The sequence below is a fragment of the Pleurodeles waltl genome, chromosome 5 (genome assembly GCF_031143425.1).
Source record: "Pleurodeles waltl isolate 20211129_DDA chromosome 5, aPleWal1.hap1.20221129, whole genome shotgun sequence".
NCBI classification, from domain to species: domain Eukaryota; kingdom Metazoa; phylum Chordata; class Amphibia; order Caudata; family Salamandridae; genus Pleurodeles; species Pleurodeles waltl.
Genome location: NC_090444.1, coordinates 1453203207 through 1453219802, shown reverse-complemented (window position 1 = coordinate 1453219802; position 16596 = coordinate 1453203207).

Here is a 16596-nt window from a genome sequence, read left to right as displayed (position 1 = left end):
GCTGTTAAGACAGTCCTCCCAACGCCATGTGCACCGGCCATGTCTCACACCACTGTACAGGAGGGTTCTAAGTAAAGCCAGGCCGACATGACCAGCTAGAAGATTTAGAGCATCACAGATCTGAGAAGTGCACTGCCTGCATACTATGTTTGATGGCATGGTGTGAGTGGTGACAGAGCTATAGCAACATATATCAAATGTCACCATGGGATCACATTGATAGCACTTACCAAAGTGTATCCTGGGACTGGTAGCATGGTACACACTACAGGGGTAATAGCCATCACTCATGCATTACACTGAAGGAATGCAATGACAACACCATGACAGGCGAAGCAAGGGCCTTGTTACTGCTAGGTGCAATGTCAAACGGAGGGTCCAGACATTGTCGAGAGCAAGGTCAAGTGGTTACTTTTCTGGTGTCAGAAGGTGTGCATGCATGCCTTTGTTGTGTTTATCATCAGTGTGAATGATTGTTTCATGTATTTTGGAGTAATGACTGACTTTGGAATACTTATCTCACAAAAAATGGTCCCAGGATTTGCAAGGTTGAACTAAAGTACATGTCTTTACGACAGTGGTTCGTATGTCTGATGTAACAGCTACATACCTAGGCCAACTTAGCACATGTGCCAACTGGTGTGCAGCACCAGCAGTCAGTCTTGAACTGCCAAATGTGGCACATGCCAGGTCGTTTGGCAAATAATTTCAGGCATCCTCCAAAAGCATGTACTCACAGCTTAGCAAAGGTCAGACATAAGGGCTGGTTTCTAATTGTGCACCCATTTAAGCAATCATGTGGAATCAGACCATGCTACACAGCAGATGATATACAATAGTTTTATGCAACTAAGTCTGTATTTGATAGGGTGATCATAGACACTTGGCTATGAGGTGGACAGCTCCATCCAGACTATGTTCCATCTCCACTTGTAGACTGACTTGTGAAGATGATTAAGCAGTGAGGACAGAAAACCCTTGGCCCAAATGACAGGGTTATTTGAACTTCTGTCCAATCATTCATGTGTACAGTTTGTATGGCCCTGGTGAATCTGGCCAAGACTTTTAGATCTTGCTTAAGGTAGGCTTTGTCACTATAGTAGGGTATAATGTCATAGTTTTGATTCTTGCTCTGGGCAAGACTGCTGATTTAGGAGGACAGTACTTATGTTTGTAGGTGACTATGCCACTCCTACAACAAAATGCAACTGTCGCCCTAACCCTTCCGGCTTACAAGCAGTACCTCACCTAAACCCTAAATGGGTAGAGGTGATTTGTGGCAGTCTTTATGCACGGACTCAAAAGTGTGACATCTAAGGGAATGTCGTGGTTAAATGGAGAGTACCCCTTTCTTACATCAACAACAAGTCTCAAGCATACACAGGCAAAGAAGAAGATGCAGTAAATGTTTCAATAATATTTATTTCATCAGAACTGCAATCTACGATGAGTTTCATGGGCTGCAATGATTAGGATAATGAACAATGCAAGAAATAGAATAGGAAAGATTAGAGTCGTTAGTACAAAAACCCCCACCATCTCACAATATCACTTGATCTTATGAAGTGTGTGATATGTCCTAATATCCCATTATATAGGCCTAACATCTAACCCAGAAGAGCTAGGTGTGTTAAACCTCAATCTGCCAATGCCATGTCCATGAGAAGAGCCCCTAACCCTCGTTACCTTGGAATGAGGTCTCGGGCTCAGACTCCGCGGGAACATGAAGACTGGGTCAGTGTCAAAGCGACGTGCGCAGCGATAGTGGCGATGGCATCTGGTCGGAATCCCTCTATCTATCTGATAAAGTGAGGAGTATATATACAGACCTGCCTAGACCCCTGACGTCGGTTAGTTCCAAACAATAGATAACAAGGCATGCTTGGGGCAGTAATTGGTATAAACATTCCCTCGAAAGCGTGAAGAGGGAAAGTCCCTAACGCAGACACCTTCAGTTTGTTTGTATTTGTCACCTGGTCTTGACGCCTTAGCGCAGTGGCACTGATAAGAGAAATCAAAACATGGGCCTAAGTCACAACAAGGCAGCCATTTTAAAAGAATTAATTTAATAAATGCACTAAAACAGAGCAGGCTAAGTAGGCTAAAAGTCACTAGGTGACAGGGGCACGAGTTCTGCAAGCCAACGGCTAAGCTAACTCCTGTATCCCATTAAAACAAACTAGGAATCACTACAATAACACCCACAATTGTGGCAGATGTCAATGTGTGAGTTATGTCTGGACATCTCAGTGATAGTACACATTCTATTGAGAATCTAAGTCACCTGGAATTGGTCAGTGAGATCAAAGGAGAATAAAGTCAGCATTTGCTTTTTGTCCTCATGTCCCATTTGGACACGAACTACATAATGTTCTCACTTCTATTTCAGTGGACCGGCTGACCAAGAAGAACAGGGGAGGACCGGGGACTGAGGAAAGCTACCTGAGGATGACAATGGGCATGCCCTCTATCATCTACTGAAGAGGAAAAGGAAGAGGAGGAGGGACCTGTACTATCAAAAAGCAGGGGAAGTACGCCCACTTGGGTGGACACTGAGGACAATGAATGGGAGGAGGCTGTGACTACTGTAGGGGGGGACTTGATCTGGACACCTCTGGCCAGAGGGCATGTTGCATCTCCCCCAGACACAGAGGATCTTGACCAGCCTGAGGTGTTCCCAGATTAGCAAACTACAACACCTGGGCCTGTATCTGACCCCTCCCTACAATATGAGGCACCAAGTCCAACAGGGTCCCCAGCTTCCACCCCTGCCACCAGTCCCCCTCCAAGTGCCTTCCTTAGTCCCCGACACCCCACATCCCTCTTGTTCTACCCTAACCCCTCCCTGTGTTGTAACCCCTGCGGCTGCATTCCGGAAAGGGATTGTGGTATCTGAGGGGGAGCTGGTCAACATCTCTCAGCTCCTACAGCTGTTGATAGATGAACAGCATGGGACCAGAGAGGACGTGACCCATGGACCCTTGATGAGTTGACCCATTCCCTGGATTCAATCAATGCCACCTAACCTTCCTTTGGTGCAGCCATTCTATCTGCCCTGCCTCAGCATCCCTTCCACACCACTGTCCATGTGTCTCCCTGTCGATCCTTCCATTTTGTTTCCCCCTCTACCCCTTGTGCCCCTCATGGGTCTCAGTCTGGTGGGGAGTCAAGTCCTCAAAAGGCTAGCCACAACAACAGAATATTTTATTGTCATTGAGGAGGAGGATGACCAGAATGATAATTGACTGGACATTTGATTTGGACTTGACTTTTTCTTTATCCCCTGTGAACAGACTGTTTTTCCTTGATGTTTCCTGACATGTTTTATTTATCTTGCCCAATGCATAGCCTACAGCCACAGTGAGCATTTGAACATCATCAACTAATGTCTAAACTAATTGAAATGTGAAATATTTATTTTATTTACATAGTGCTGTGCACACACATGTTACAGTGCTCCTGGGGATCTCAACTGTGTCTTCTCAGTTTTGGTGGTGAGGATCCTTACAATGTTCTGCATTTCCGGGAGTACTTAGTGCAGGTGGCTGTGGTGCCTGCCCAGTGTGATGGTCTGCCTGGACATGGGGTATCTGAGCCTGTCCAGTATGGAGCAATACCACTGACCTCGTCAGTCAACTGCTTTGCCTCTCGTGGCTCCACCTGGTAAGTAGAGCCCTCACCCCTCTGAAATCCTGACCCTTGTCAGGAGTTCGAGGCCCTCCTCCACCTGCAGGCTTCTGCCTGCGCCTCATCCCTGGTGTCTAGTGGGAGGGATTTGCTTTCCTACTAGGCTGCCTCTTCCCTCCTTTTCTCTGCTTCACTCTCTGTGTTCTCTCTCTTCCATGTCTGCCCCCTCTGTGCCCCTTTTGCCGTTCGCTTTCCACAGTGCTCCTTTCTTGACTTTTGCTTTACACTCTTTCTTTGCTTTTCCCTCCACTCCGCACTCTCTCTCTCACTCTTGTTCTCCCCCTCTCCCTCAACCCCGCCGCTGCTGCCCCTGAAGCCTCGTCTCCCTCCTCTCTCTCACGCTGCTCCCCAGCCACTGCTGCCCCCATAGCCTGCCCCTTTATTTCACACCATTTATGCCCCTCCTCCCGCCTCCCAGCTGTCCTCTCCCCCCCCCCTCTCTACTTAATGGTGGCCTCTGCATGGTAGGTTGTGTAATACCACTGACCTGGTCTCCTAACTTTTCTCTTCTTCACTCCCTGTGTGCTCTCTCTTCTGTGTCTGCCCCCTCTGTGCCCCTTTTGCTGTTCGCTTTCCATAATGCTCCGATCTCCCTCTCACTCACACTCTCTCCCTCTCTCTTTCCCCCGCTGCTGCTGCCCCTGTGGTCCCACCACCTACACTCTTTTGCACTGCACTTCCGCCGCTGCTGCCCCGCAGCCTGGCCCCTTTTTTCGTGCCTTTTTCATCCCCACCTCCTAGCTGTCCACTCCTTCTCCCATCTCCCTACTTAATGGCAGCCTCTGCGCGGCCACGCCGCTGGCATGCCAAAGGCAAGCCTGTCTGAGCCCCTCCATACCTGGTTTGGCACCCAGTGCCAGAACCCCTGTCTCTTGTCTACCCCACCGCCGCCATGCACGTCTTCATTACGACAATGCCACCCACCGTGCCCTCAACACTGGACGCTCTCCCACTTGCCTTCAAGCCTCCCTGCAGATCACCCGTGGACCCTTCTCCTGCCAGAACTGCACCTTCACCAGCCTCCACACCAACGACCCACCCAACAAGGCAGGACGCAACCATCTCAGATGTATCCTTCTCAACACCTGCTCCTTCCACAAACACGCAGTTGAGCTGTGGAATCTACTCGACTCAGCTTCCCCAGACATCGCCATTCTGACCGAGACCTGTATGAACCCATCCTCAGCGCATGACATCTCCATAGCCATCTCGGGCAGTTACAAGATCACCCGCAGGGACCGCTTAACAAACCAGGAGGAGGCATCGCCATCATCCACAAGAACACCCTCAGGATCACGACCAGACCGAAGACACCCTTAGCACCGCCAAACACCTGCACTTCTACATCCACACTGACCCAAACACCACCTTCTGACGGACCCTTGTCTACAGGCCCCCGGCCCCTGACAGGGTTCAGTGACTCCATCACCGATGTCACCCGCACGCACGCTCTTGCAACCACTGTCTACATACTCCTTGGGGACTTAAACTTCCACCTCAAGAACACAAACGACAACAACATTCCCACCCTGCTTGACAACCTCTCCAACCTCGGCCTCAAACAGCTCGTCACAACACCGACCCACTCTGCAGGACACACACTCAACCCTATTTTCTCTGCCATCAATCATGTCTCCTTCAGCCACATCACCGAACTCCACTGGACAGATCACCACTGCATCCACTTATCCTTCAAGAAACCCAGAACACACCATCAGCCACAACGGCTTCCCACCACAGTTGGAACAAGGTCATCGAAGACCAACTAATCACAACCCTCTACCGGAACCTACCCATCTACACCACCAACACTGACACAGCTGCCCACAACTTCAGCTAATGGATCGACACCTGTGTCAACACTCTTGTCCCGATCAAGAATCCCTCCAACAGATGCATCAATAGAAAGGCCTTCTGGTTTACCACTGACTTCCACAAATCTAAGCAGACCTTCTAAAGACTTGAAAAGAAGTGGTGCCAAGACCAGACATTAAACAAGCACACAGCCTTCAAAAATGCCATCCGCATACACCACCAACTCATCCTAACCTCCGAGAGAACAGCCTTCAAAGACCGAATCAACAACAAGCACACCGCCACAAGGAGCTCTTCAACAATGTGAAGGAGCTCTCCAACGCCAACAACATCCTGCCATCTCAAGACCTCTGTGACTCCCTAGCCTCCTACTTCCAGCGCAAGATTGCTGAAATCCATTACAGCTTCAGCATTCAGAACACCCCGGCAACCACCAACACCACAGACTCACCACCGACCAGCCACCTGCTCTCCTGGACCCCAGTCAACGACAACACCACCATCGAAATCATGAACACCATCCACTCCGGCTCTCCCTCTGAACCCTGCCCTCACCACATCCTCAACAAAGCAATCTCCGTCATCGCACCCAAACTCCGGAAGATCATCAACAGCTCGTTCCCAGAGAGCTGAAAACACGCCAAGATCAACGCCCTCCTCAAAAAACCCAAGGTGGACCCAAGGGACTTCCGGCCTATCTCCCTGCTCCCCTTCCCAGCAAAAGTCATCGAGAAGGCTATCAACAGGCAACTGACTCGCTTCTTTGAGGAGAACAGCACCCTGGACCCTTCCCAAACTGGATTCTGCAGCAACCACAGTGCCGAAACTGCCCTCATCGCCGCCAACGACGACATCAGAACCATACTGGATAACGGCAAAACCACGGCTCTCATCCTCCTGGACCTCTCAGCCACGTTCAACACTGTCTGCCACCACACACTGTGCACACACCTCAGCAATGCGGGAATGCGCAACTGAGCCCTGGACTGGGTAACCTCCTTTCTCACCCAGAGAGTCCGCCTCCCACCATTCCGCTCTGAAGCCACCAAAATCATCTGCGGCGTACCCCAGGGTTTGTCCCCCAGCCGCCCTTCTTCAAACTCTACATGGCCCGCTCGCTAACATTGCCTGATCTCACAACTTTAAAATCATTTCACACACTGATGACTCCCAGCTGATCCTCTCCCTCACCAAACACTCCACCAAGACCAACCTCCACAAAGGAATGAAGGCCATCGCTGAATGGAAGAAGAACAGCTGCCTCAAACTCAATTCCAACAAGACAAAAGTCCTCATCTTCAGCTCGAGATGACTCCTGGTGGCCTGCCACTCTCGGATCTACTCTGACTTCCACCGACCACGCATGCAACCTCAGATTCATCTTGGACTCCCCATTAACCATGACCCAGCAAGTCAACGCCATCTCCTCCTCCTGCTTCAACACCCTCCACATGCTCCGAAAGATCTACAAATGGATCCCCAACGAAACCAGAAGAACAGTCACCCAAGCCCTCATCAGCAGCAAACTGGACTATGGCAATACCCTCTATGCAGGAACCATAGCCAAACACCAGAAGAGGCTGCAACGCATCCAGAACTCCTCCACAAGCCTCATCATGGACATGCACTGGCTCCCCATCAAGAAGAGGATCACCTCCAAACTCCTCACCCATGCTCACAAAGCACTGCACAACACCAGACCAGAATACTTCAACAGACAGCTCTCCTTCACCACCTTGACCTGGCAACTCCACTCCGCCAACCCCACCCTCAAAACAGTCCCACGCATCCGCAGAACTACAAACGGTGGCAGATCATTCTCGCACCTCGCTGGCAAGGCGTGGAACACACTTCCCACCCACCTGCGTCAGACCAAAGACCTCCCTACCTTCAGGAGACTTCGCAAGACCTGGCTGTTTGAGTAGTAGGAGCACCTCTTACCCCCCTCCCCCACCACCTCAGCACCTCAAGACCCTCACAGGTGAGTAGTGCACTTTACAAATTCCTTGATTGATTGTTTGATTGAGCATGTCCAGTGTGGGGGTCTGCCTGGGGCAAGCTGTGTCAGTGCCTGTACAGTGTGGGGGTCGGCCTGGACAGGGGGTGTCTGAGCCTGTCCAGTGTGGTGGCCTGCCTGGACAGGGGGTTTCTGTGCCTGTTCAGTGTGGGGGTCTGCCTGGACAACAGCTCTCAGAGCCTGACCAGTGTGGGGGTCTGCCTGGACAGGGAGTCTTGGTGGTCTGTACTGGGAGAGGGTGTGACAGTGCGTATCAGTGCATTGGAGAGGATGTGCAAGGGGAGTGTTCCCATTGTGGATTGCGGAGGACCCTGTGCAGGTTTTCTAACCAGGGGTTGGAGTTGGGATGGTGCAGGTAGATGTGCTGGCTCCCCTCCATGCATTTACTGTGAATGATTTGGTACTATTTTGAGTATCCCCTCCATCATCTTCATAGCCAATGCATAGTGTCCTGCACTCTCTTCCCTCTTGCCAGGATCTATCCATTAAATCATAAATCACAAGCATTTATAAAGCTTGCTACTCACCCGTGCGGGTCTCAAGGCGCTAGGGGGATGGGGTTACTGCTGCTTGAAGAGCCAGGTCTTGAGTTGCCTCCGGAATGCAAGGTGGTCCTGGGTGGTCCTGAGGTTGGTGGGGAGGGAATTCCATGTCTTGGCCGGCAGGTAGGAGAAGGATTTCCCACCTGCTGCGGTGCGGAGGATGCGAGGGGCGGTGGCGAGCGAGAGGTTGGTGGATCGAAGTTGACGGGTGGGCGTGTAGAAGCTGAGGCGACGGTTGAGGTATTCGGGTCCCTTGTTGTGGAGGGCTTTGTGTGCGTGGGTGAGGAGTCGGAAGGTGATCCTTTTGTTGACGGGAAGCCAGTGCAGGTGTCTCAGGTGGGCGGAGATGTGGCTGTTGCGGGGTATGTCGAGGACGAGGCGGGCGGTGGCGTTTTGAATTCGCTGCAGATGTTTCTGGAGTTTAGCGGTGGTTCCTGCGTATAGGGTGTTGCCGTAGTCCAGGTGGCTCGTAACGAGGGCGTGGGTCACTGTCTTTCTGGTGTCGGCGGGGATCCAACGGAAGATCTTTCGGAGCATGCGAAGGGTGAGGAAGCAGGAGGATGATACGGCGTTGACTTGATTGGTCATGGTGAGAAGTGGGTCCAGGATGAATCCGAGGTTGCGTGCGTGGTCAGAGGGGGTTGGTGCGGTGCCAAGCGCCGTGGGCCACCAGGAGTCGTCCCAGGCGGACGGGGTGTTTCCGAGGATGAGGACTTCCGTTTTGTCTGAGTTCAGTTTCAGACGGCTGAGTTTCATCCATTCTGCGACGTCTTTCATTCCATCTTGCAGGTTGGTCTTGGCGCTGGTGGGGTCCTTGGTGAGGGAGAGTATCAGCTGAGTGTCGTCGGCGTAGGAGGTGATGTTGATGTTGTGTTTGCGTACGATGTCAGCGAGGGGGCTCATGTAGACATTGAAGAGAGTCGGGCTGAGCGAGGAGCCTTGAGGGACGCCGCAGATGATCTCGGTGGAGTCTGAGCGGAAAGGTGGGAGGTAGACTCTTTGGGAGCAGTTGGAGAGGAAGGAGGTGATCCAGTCCAGGGCCTGTCCTTGGATCCCGGTGGAGCGGAGGCGGGATATTAGGGTTCGGTGGCAGACGGTGTCGAAGGCAGCCGAGAGGTCGAGGAGGATGAGGGCGACTGTTTCTCCGTTGTCCCTCAGAGTTCTGATGTCGTCTGTGACTGAGATGAGGGCGGTTTCTGTGCTGTGATTGGCTCGGAATCCGGACTGAGAGGGGTCGAGTAGGTTGCTGTCTTCAAGGAAGTTGGTAAGTTGCTTGTTGACGGTCTTCTCTATGACTTTGGCAGGGAAGGGGAGGAGCGAGATGGGACGGAAGTTCTTCAGGTCGCTGGGGTCCGCCGTAGGTTTCTTCAGTAGGGCGTTGACTTCGGCGTGTTTCCAGCTCTCGGGGAAGGTGGCAGAAGCAAACGAGCTGTTGATGATGGTCTGGAGATGCGGGGCGATGATGTCGTCGGCTTTGTTGAAGATGAAGTGTGGGCAGGGGTCCGAGGGGGCACCGGAGTGGATGGAGTTCATGGTGGCTTTGGTCTCTTCCGTGTTGATGTGAGTCCAGGCGTTGAGTGTGATGGCTGGGGTTGCAGGTTCTGTGGTGGTTGGCTGGGTCTGGTGTCCGAAGCTGTCATGAAGGTCGGTGATCTTACGATGGAAGAAGGTGGCGAGGGAGTTGCAGAGGTCTTGTGAGGGCGTGATGGCGTTGGCGTTGGTGTTGGGATTGAAGAGCTCTTTGACAATGTTGAAGAGTTCTTTGCTGTTGTGAGTGTTCTTGTCCAGTCTGTCTGTGAAGGAATTTCTTTTGGTGACACGGATCAGTTGGTGGTGTTCGCGGGTAGCGTTCTTGAGGGCAGACATGTTCTCTGCGGTATGGTCCTTGCGCCAGGCTTTCTCGAGGGTGCGGCAGTTTTTTTTAGATTCCTTGAGGGTGACTGTGAGCCAGAGAGGTTTTTTGGTGTTAGTCTGTCTTGGGAGGCGTCTGAGGGGAGCGAGGTTGTCGGCGCAGTTGGTGATCCAATGCGTGAGGCTGAGGGCTCAGTCGTTGGGGTCTGTGGAGAAGGTGGGTTGGTTGTCGCTGAGAGTGGAGAGAAGCTGTTCCGCGGGGATTTTGTTCCAATGTCGGCGTGGGATGGATTGTGTGCGGAGGTGGCGAGTCTCGCGTTGGAAGGTGAAGTGGACACATCTGTGGTCGGTCCAGTGTATTACGGAGGAGTGGCTGAAGGATACGTGGTTGCTGGCGGAGAAGATGGGGTCGAGCGTGTGTCCGGCGATGTGGGTGGGTGGGATTGTCTCCCACACCTGGGTTATTCTGTGTACCCACCTTGGAATTCAGCGCATGTCCTGCAGTGAGGCAGACATGTCTGACAGTGTAGCCCTTATGTCACAAATACCCTGCCTCACATCTGACTGCTGCTGTAAAAAATCATCCTCCCACTCTCCAACATGTATAGCTGCCAGCCCTCTCCGCCTGGGGTGGCCTCGTATACAACCAGGTCTAGAGGTGGGATGGTGGTGAAAACTGGGTGTAGGGGAACCAACATGCCGGACCTGGATGTGAGGACTGTGAATATGTGAGAAGTGGGTTGGAGTCTGTGGTGAATGGTCAATCCTTTGGGGTGTAGGATGAGGTACCATGCTACCCACAGCAGATGTGGATTTTGTTTGTGAGCTGCCTGGGCCAAATAGAGTGGTTAGGGGATTGGCCTTCACATTACACTAAATCAGCCCCAGACCTTTCTTCTCCTCTACTTCTTCCACCTCCTCCCCTCATGTGCTGTTCTGGCAGCTGACAAGGCAACTTGGAAGAGGAGAGGGTTCTCCATTCGGATTGCCCGTCACTGGTAGTTGCTCCGTCATCCGGACTCAAATCTTCATCCTCACCACCTGTGAGACAAAGGATGCAACAGGCTAAGTATTTGGCTTACAACATGATGCGATGAAACACAGATATTGATTAAAAAGTATCTGCAATTCAACGGATGTTCGACATGTGACCTGATTTGTGCGCCCCTACACGTGATAGCTCACACTGTGCCATAACCAAGTTCAATGCTGATGTGAAATGCCTCAGCAAACTCACCAGTTCCAAGCACAGGTCTGTGTGGGACTGAGATCCCCCTAGATGTTAGCAGCTGGACCAAGCTCCTTTAGTGTGTAGCAGATGAACTGCTCTGTGATCCAGCAGTGTGTAGCAGATGGACTGCTCTGTGATCCAGCAGCTTTTGTAACACCATGGTGACTATTCTCTGTGTAAATTATGTGATAATGAACACCTGACATAAACATCAGTATTCTTTTGAGGTACATTTTACAAGGTGAGATGCTAAAATGGCAATATCTGCTCATCCACTTCCACTAGGAATTGGTTCTTGTTCAAGGGTAGTTTATCAATAGGTTACCACACCAAGTCATACACTTGCTGATAGAAGGATGACAGTGGATTTGACTGCTGCAGCCAGGATGTCTGCTAAACCCCTGAATGGTGCCATCCTTGATGCAGCTGTAGCATAATATATTTATCCAAGACCGATTGCAAAGGATGATGGTGACAATTCCACATGTACATGTAAGTGCTATGGACCAGTAATCTACAAGTTACAAGCATCCCCATATCAACCAGGTTTCACACTTTTAGACAAACATGTATTTGGATGTTCCTGAGAGCAAAAGGCCATAAAATACTAGGGTGTCCTGCATTGGCTACCTCTGGAGACACCTACATTTTCATTGGCATCATGCACCCTATGTATGATGTGGTATATGCTAATTTGTAAAGGAGTCTTCCAGAACATGATAAGCTGGTTATGCTTGAGCATCAAATCTTGTCAGGACATTGACAAGTATAAGTTTGATATAGACAAGTAACAACCAAAGTATGTGTAAGATTTATTCAACCACCCTCACCCTCCTACAAGACAACATTGCTAATATTGGACTGTGAGAGCAACCATTTCTGCTGTTCAATTTCCCTTAGGCTTCTGTTTCCAATGTATGTGCACAACTTCATGGTCTTTGTTAGAAATTGGGTCTTTGGTTGGCAGTCAGGTTACTCCCTGTCCAAACAAGGACCCTCACTCTAGTCAGGTAATAGAGAATCAACCTCAGCTAACCCCTGCTTACCCCCTTGGTACCTTGGCATGAGCAATAGGCTTAACTTCAGAGTGCTAGGTGTAAAGTATTTGTACCAAAACACAGAGTAACTCAATGAAAACACTGCAAAATGACACAACACAGGTTTAGTAAAGTAGAGAACATTTATCTAAACCAAACGAGACCAAAACAACAAAAAAACACAATACACAAGTCAAGTTATCACTAAAAATGCAAAAAAGAGTCTTCATGGAATTTTAAACACACACTAACGCTGTTAGCGTGAAAATGTACCTTGGCCGCGCCAAAAATAACCCCGCTCGGCTGAGTGTGCGTCAAAAAGGGCTTGCAATGTGTCGATTTCACTCACAAGCGGGACCTTGCGTCAATTCTCCTTCCGTCGGGTCAGGTGTGTCATTTGCGTTGTTTTTACACCTAGCAGTACTGGCATTGGAAGTCCAGTCTCCCAATGATCCGAAAACCATGCAGCACGGGTTACGATTTCACCAACCTCCGTCAGCTATGCTGCGCATCATTTCCCCAGCTCAGTGCGTCGATCTTCCATTTGCGTTGCAGATGAGTGTCGATTTTTTAGCCGCAGATCGGAGTTGCATTGATCTTTTCCCCGCACGGAGTTCTGTGTGTGGATTTATTTCTCTTAGGCTGCCAGCTTCTCCTTTCATGGTCCCAGGAACTGGATGGGCACCACAGGGACCTCCAGAGACTCCAGTTGCTGGGAGAGAGAAGTCTGTGCTGTCCCTAAGACTTCAAACAACAGAAGGCAGACTCTAAATCAAGCCCTTGGAGATCTTCACAAAATGGAAAGCACACAAAGTCCAGTCTCTGCCCTCTTCCTCTGGCAGAAGCAGCAATTGCAGGACAGCTCCACAAAGCAAAGTCACAGGCAGGGTAGCTCTTCTTCCTCAGCTCTTCAGCTCTTCTCCAGGCAGAGGTTCCTCTTGGTTTACAGAAGTGTTCTAAAGTCTGTGGTTTTGGGTGCCCATCTTATACCCAATTTTGCCTTTAAAGTAGACCTACTTCAAAGCAAAGTCTCTCTTGAATGTGAAATCCTGCCTTGCCCAGACACTCACCAGGGGGTTGGAGACTGCCTTGTGTGAGGGCAGGTACAGCCCTTTCAGGTGTGAGTGAACACTCCTCCCCTCCCTCCTAGCACAGAAGGAAAGGGAAGGTTTAGGCCTGGCAAGTGGGTACACTTGCCAAGTCGAATTTACAGTTTAAAACTGCACATACAGACACTGCAATAGTAGGTCAAAGACATGATTACAGAGCTACTTATGTGGGTGGCACAACCAGTGCTGCAGGCCCACTAGTAGCATTTGATCTACAGGCCCTGGCACCTCTAGTGCACTTTACTAGGGACTTACTAGTAAATCAAATATGCCAATTATGGATAAACCGATCAACAATGCAATTTACACAGAGAGCATATGCAGTTTAGCAGTGGTTAGCAGTGGTAAAGTGCTCAGAGTTCAAAAGCCAACAGCAACATGTCAGAAAAAATAGGAGGCAAAAGACAAAAAGATTGGGGATGACCCTACATAAACTCAAAAGTCTAACAGTCTTTTTACCTGACACTGAATATGGTTCTGTACAGCACACGTCCTGTGGTTCTCTATTCAGAGGTTCACTCATTTATGATATTGCTGCTGAAGTGAAGTATACGTCATAATAATAGCCCACATTTTGGGCAAGTGGAAAAGCTGGGCTAACCTCCACAACTACTGTTTTCAAGTTGTGCTGTTGAACCACTAGATGTCTAGGCTCCCCTCCTCACACCCAACTTGCCAGCCACTACCACACTCCCTAAATGCAACCCTTCTGGTATCAGTACACACCCCACCAACAGCATTACTTTAGCTGTTGTTTCCTGGCCTTTTGCTAGCAAGTATCCATGTCATAAAATTAGGTACAGGTTGTGACTCCACCTCTCCACGATAGACTTGGGGACAACTTAATAACTTAATGAGCCCTTCAAGGCACCAGAGGATCACTCTTTGTACAACTCTAGCAGCACACAGCAGTTAATCATGTATATGAGGCCACAGCAGGCCGTTTTGCATGGTTTGAAGTGGCCTGCATGGAGTGTGTCAAGGGTGGACCAATCACTGTAGACCAATCACTGTGTTAGCTTACTCTCCACTTGAATGACATTCCATGAACAATAGAAACACGTGTGACAGTTCCTGAGAGCGACAGAGCCATGTATACCTGGGAAGGCACAAACACCTAACACCCCTTGAGGTGTGGCATTACAACTTGTCACATATAGACTTGCCACACTGACCCACTCAAATTCAATCTATTTGAGGGCCCATATGAACCCTTAGCTAGGTACTGTGTACATACATATTTGTTTAGCCTTTTGTTGGCCAACATGCCAGGTTGGTGTTTGGTACAATGTTATGAGCCTTATATCAGCATATGAGGAAAGGTGACAACAGTGACATTAGACAGACACCACATACATACTGCTGACATTCACACCACAGTTTAGGAGCATAAGCATTTTGAGAAAACATTTTCATGTATCCTTACTGGTGTCTGACATCTGCTCAGTATGTGCTGCCTGACCAGATGTCACACCCATACATGTTGCAGAGGTCACTGCAGACTGTTCCTTTCTGGACAACATCATCGGACCTACAATGGTATGTGTGGGTGTTCAGTTAACATACTAGTTGACATGTGATACACAAGTATACATAATTCACTTCACAGCTTAGCTAGAGTTCATGCATTCCATGTACATTAACTATGAATCAAGTAGTAACAGTGTATGGGAGGATGCCCTACCCTAGCCATATTTATGTACCAGATTGTGTTGCTGATATGGGTTGTTGTAGTCCATGACGTTGCCTCCCTGATGGAACCTGTGCTTCAGTGTGTGACTGTTCTCTGGCCGTATGTGGCAACACAACAAAAAGGTCATCAGACATGGCCAAAAAATGTGATTTTGTGCAACCTGTGACATGACTACACATTTACATCTACATGCCAACAGAGGTGGTAAATGTATGAGGGGCATTTTCCACTACCATACACCAGTGTGAAGTGGATAAGGCAGCAGTGATGGGCCACTGTTTGGGTCTGAGGTTTTGTAACTTTCAATTGCCATCACAAAGGATTCTGGTGCTTGTAGCGTAATGGACTAGCTGAGACACACAAGGGTCTGAGCCACCATGCAGATTGCACTTACTTTGGTCAACATTCAAATTTTTTGAGTATCACAAACATTAGTCATTTAGGGCCTGATTCTAACTTTGGAGGACGGTGTTAAACCGTCCCAAAAGTGGCGGATATACCACCTACCGTATTACGAGTTCCATAGGATATAATGGACTCGTAATACGGTCGGTGGTATATCCGCCACTTTTGGGACGGTTTAACACCGTCCTCCAAAGTTAGAATCAGGCCCTTAGTGTCATTGTTAGTCTAACTGCTTCTTACCTGGCACTACATTGCGTTCATCACTTACAGGCAGCCTGTTGATCAGCTAGGGGTCTATGGTGGACAGGATATCCCTTTCAAGTGGGGTGAGTCAGAGGCAGACTCCAGTTTGTAGACATTGGGAGCTTAGGACACCTCTATCCTGGTGTAATTCTCCTTCACCCTCCTCTTCTCAGGCTGCCACTTCTTGATGTAATTCATGGTCTGGATGTCCTCCCCCAATGCAGTGACTACTGTGATCAGCTGCTGCCATAATGCAGCCTTCTGTGAGGAACTGCTTCTGCAGGGTTGGAGTCCATGCAGTCTTTTGTAGTTCCTCACACTGAATTTCAGGATCATGGTGGTCTCCTCCTTTGTCTTGTTTTTTCCATCCTAATGGGTAACATGGCTTCAGCATATGCAGTACAAGCAGGCACAGTGCAATCATAGAAGCAGCGTATGATGCAGACATAGTACCACCAAATTGACCACTTCTTATTCAAGCATTAATTATACAGAAAATGAATTGTCATTGGTGGTGATGGACAAACCAGATGTGAAAGGATAACACATCAACCTTACACAGTCACTCCTACTTAGGGAGCGAAGATGGGTTCAAAGCTTGTACACTGACATAGATGGAGTCAATAATGACATACCATGGATGTGACTGCCTCAGATCTACATACCACTGCCAAAGTAGGCATGCACATTTAGTTGAACATTAGTGTGGTTCTTGATTTACACAAATATGACACATTTGTGTGGGAGACATCAAGGGTTTCTTTGAACGTTCATGGGAAGAGCACCCCTGCACCGCACAACATAACTCTATACTGGTGCTGCATTCAATTTGTATAATTAGCATATGTTTATACAACAATGACTTTTTTTTTTTAAAGAGTTACTGACGGGGCATGGCCAAGATGGTGGCTGCAATGGACGCTTAGTACATGAGCTTCGTTGGTATCCCAAATGTATCCTTCCCTC